At 43.4% G+C, this 4,559-nt stretch overlaps 1 pseudogene; it reads left to right on the top strand.

Annotated features, from left to right (window-relative positions):
- Window positions 1–298: 298 nt before the first annotated feature.
- On the top strand, window positions 299–1,909 carry LOC137260813 (beta-1,3-galactosyltransferase 5-like; annotated as a pseudogene).
- The last annotated feature ends 2,650 nt before the right edge of the window (window positions 1,910–4,559 follow it).

The raw sequence follows: 4,559 nt of genomic DNA on the forward strand, positions 1-4,559 counted from the left end.
TCGGCCGCACACAGCAAGAATAACCGGGGATTTCCTTGTCCAGAACAACGTTCTGCTTGGAACCCTTGTAGTCACCAATCGGCTCTTCCTTTCCCAGAGGAGCAGCGGTGTCAGCAAGCTCAAGATCGTCCCGGCTGTCAAATCTACGATAATAGAACGGAACGTCAGAGCCTACCTAGAAGGATCGAACAATAAAGTCCCTGATCTGATTCCCGACATGCATCAGTATAGCATTGTCCCTTTCGAATTTTTTTTTGTACCTCGTTGGGAGAGAATTACGCCCCTTCATTTCGAGTTTATGCCTGCAACAAGAGGACAATGTGAAAATGATCATCCATTTCTTATTTTCCTCGTTTTGTTCATGACGAAAGATTTTGAATTGAGGAATGCTGTTCGTGACACATGGGGCAGCGTTAACAAAACAAACACAAAACAAGCCCGTTCGAGTCATATTTGTCATTGGTCTAAGCGACAATGACAGCTCACTGCTATGGGAATCCAGAATGTATGGAGACATTGTTCATGTGTCTGTTAAGGAGAATTACTACAATCTAGAACTGTTATCTTCAGTGTTGAGCCACGTTACACATTGCAACGTCGCGACGGAAGAGCACGTGTATATCGACGTCGTGACGAACGCTACGCTGCAAACTGTGTACAGGAAGTGGACAGATTTGTTGGTAGAAGTGTCATGGTTTGGGCTGGAATCTCATACAGTGGCAGGACAGATCTCATTCAGGTCCAGGGCAATTTGACGGTTAGACGTTACCTTGATGAAATCATCAGGCCTCATGTCCGTCCTTCATTGTTCAGCATGATAACGCTCGGCCGCACACAGCAAGAATAACCGGGGATTTCCTTGTCCAGAACAACGTTCTGCTTGGAACCCTTGTAGTCACCAATCGGCTCTTCCTTTCCCAGAGGAGCAGCGGTGTCAGCAAGCTCAAGATCGTCCCGGCTGTCAAATCTACGATAATAGAACGGAACGTCAGAGCCTACCTAGAAGGATCGAACAATAAAGTCCCTGATCTGATTCCCGACATGCATCAGTATAGCATTGTCCCTTTCGAATTTTTTTTTGTACCTCGTTGGGAGAGAATTACGCCCCTTCATTTCGAGTTTATGCCTGCAACAAGAGGACAATGTGAAAATGATCATCCATTTCTTATTTTCCTCGTTTTGTTCATGACGAAAGATTTTGAATTGAGGAATGCTGTTCGTGACACATGGGGCAGCGTTAACAAAACAAACACAAAACAAGCCCGTTCGAGTCATATTTGTCATTGGTCTAAGCGACAATGACAGCTCACTGCTATGGGAATCCAGAATGTATGGAGACATTGTTCATGTGTCTGTTAAGGAGAATTACTACAATCTAGCATACAAGGTGTTGATGGGGATACGGTGGGTGTATGAATTCTGCAAACAAGTGGAATTTGTTGCTAAAGTTGATGAAGATACGTTCCCGTACGTTCCAGTGTTTCTGGACATACTGACGTCAGTGAATATGACAAACACAATAATAGGGCCATTTTTTCCTGTCGGCAAAGTATTCAGAGAGGGGAAATACGCTGTGAGCAAATCCTTATATCCAGCCCCTGTGTTTCCCCCGCATTGCAAGGGCAACTTCTGTCTTATGCCCACATATCTGGCACTGAGAATTTTGAAGACGGCATAGCATTTGCCCTACGGTAACATGGAGGATGCACATCTCACCGGAGTTGTGGCACACGCCATTGGTGAGTATGGATATCGTGGTCTGACGAAGAAGCAGTACAGTACACATTTACCACCCAGTTTGTGTGAATACATCAATGGTACAAAGATCGTCGCACAGAAAGTTGGTCCAGAACAGGCGAAGAAGATCTGGAGGCGGTTTAATGACCACTCACTCTGTTCTGGGCCATGAAGGTGAAGTAGATTTTAGTTTCTTTGGTAGCTTATAGTTGTAGCAAACATGACATGTCATTATCAGTGATATTACTTTCACAGAAAGAAAAAGGGAAATAATAAAACGGACTCATCTTTAATGATGGTTTTCTCTTTGTGGGTGAATACGTTTAGTTTTACTCCTCAATCAGAAATGTTCCAGCTATATGTTGGCCGTCTGTAAATGATCGAGTCTGGACCAGATAATCCAGTGATCAGTGAGTGAGTGAGTTGAGTTTTACGTCGCACTCCGCAATATTCCAGCTATATGGCGGCGGTGTGTAAATAATCGAGTCTGGACCAGACAATCCAGTCATATACAACATGAGCAACCAAGTCAGCAATCCTGACCACCCGATCCCGTTAGTCGCCTCTTACGTCAAGCTGAGTCGCCTTTTATGGCAAGCATAGGTTGCTGAAGGCCTGTTCTACCCCGGGGCCTTCACGTTTCTCCAGTGATCAACAGCATTAGCATCAGTCTACGCAATTGGGATACCGTGACCTCCAGCAAGTCTGAGCACCGATCCTGCTAGTCGTTTCATATGAGAAACATGAGCTGCTGAAAACCGCTTCAAAAGGTTCGTGTGAATATGCTAATAACGAAAACAGCTGATCCTTTGACTAACGTTAACGTTATTCACAGATTGGTGTCGCCACGTCTCCACGTGGCTGCGCTTTTGCGGAAATTGCATGAAACAAAGTCGAATGCCCCCAGCAACCGTACACGTGATGGGAAATGCAACTGCAATTAGTGCGATGTTACCTTTGATGCATTCTTTGCTAGATAGAACGTCTGTTGAAAGAGATATGAGACTGGTGGTTCGAACCCAAGTCGCTTCATAGCCGAAATACGTTAAACATCATAATTGTGGTTTACATGAATAGGTTGTTCAGATGAAGCAAATCACTATAATGAACAGCAAATGAAACGCAAGTTTCGCCAAGATGAAATTTCATAAATGTATGCGTTCAGTTTTTGTCTTCTATATAAAAAATTTACAGAAACAATTTGTTTTGCTGTTCGGTATATGTAGCGCTGGAGCTCATTTCATAAAGTCTGACTTAAAATGAAGCGGGACTAAAATACATAAAGGGGAGTAACTAGCACGACTTTGTTGATTTCAACACCGCAAAATCGCCTCAATAAAGATAAACCCACTTCTACCGTTACCACCACAACAACAACTAATTCTATCGGCGAAGATTCAGGTTAGAATTAATATTGCTCTTCAACAACTCTTGTTTGGTGTAAGAGGTGACTAAAGGGATCGAGTGGTCAGTCTCGGTGCTTGGGTTCACAGATCGTATCGTATCCCAACTGCGTTGATACACATGCTGTTGATTACTGGATTGGTTTGTCCAAATTCGATTATTTACAGAGATACCATATACCTGAGATATCGTGGCGTTAAGCAGCAGAAGTAGTAGCTGCAGCAGAATTATTGTCAGTTATACCACCGACTGTTGTGGACTGGTGTGAGTGAGTTTAGTTTTATGGCGCACTACTCAGCAATATCACAGCCATGAGGCGGCGGTGGATAAATACTCGAATCTGGACCACACATTCCAGGAGTCAACAGCATGAGCATCGATGTTGACCACCCGATCACGTATATCGATGTGTCACCACTGGCTTTATTAAACTGAAAACCTTGCTAACAATTTTATTTAGTTTTTTCAGTGTGAATTGTCACCCGCTTTTACAGTGTTCATGTACATGGAAGCCTGGCGTAGCTCAGGTAATGGAGTCTCTATACAGGTTCCTACCTTGTGGGCAGACCCTCAAACACTTATGCTGAGCTATTATTTAAGCATTTTTCAGGTTTACATTACGCCTGGATGAAAAAAAAAACATCAGTTGAAAACTAAACTAGTGCTCTAAGGAAATTATACACCCCAAAATATCACTTATGAATTCACATAATGAAGTGGTAAAACCAAACTGTGCCATCTCACAGACTATCCTTTCCGGGATCAAACGGCGAAAGAAGTTAACGAGTAAGAGAAGTTAACAAATCGACCGGATAAGCACGTGCCAGCGCGATGCGTGAACAACACAGTGGTAAAGGGAACACAAAACAATATGCCATGTAAGAAAGAGAGAGGGAGGAGGAGAGAGAAGGGGAGAGTGACAGATTGACGAGAGAGAGACAAAGAGCGAGAGAGAGAGAGAGAGAGAGAAAGAGAGAAAGAGAGACGTTTTGTCATCTCCTCCAGAAATGATCACCCGCATTGTACCGCGAACGCCATAATCACTATCCCCCTGCCTTGTGTGTATGTGATGACACTGAAATAAATATACCTTATGGCACTGAGATCCCTTTGTACTCTCCCCATCCCATGTTCGCTGTAACATAAACTATCATTAGATGGCTTAAAGTCATCGACTTACAAAGTTGCGTATTAATAAGATCACATTGATTACATGATTAAGACGCAACAACTGTGACGTCCCCACTGACGTCAGAATTCAGCTTCCTCAATTAAATTCTTGACTGTCGTGTCACGTAAACCTCTTCTAAAAGACCTTGAGGAATAGATAATCTCATCCTGCTGTTAAAAAATACATTTCGTCGAAACGATCGATATTGGTTCGGGGCGGTAGCAGTGTTTCAGCACTGTGACACTAC

This window comes from Haliotis asinina, chromosome 14, assembly GCF_037392515.1.
Source record: "Haliotis asinina isolate JCU_RB_2024 chromosome 14, JCU_Hal_asi_v2, whole genome shotgun sequence".
Classification (NCBI taxonomy): Eukaryota; Metazoa; Mollusca; class Gastropoda; order Lepetellida; family Haliotidae; genus Haliotis; species Haliotis asinina.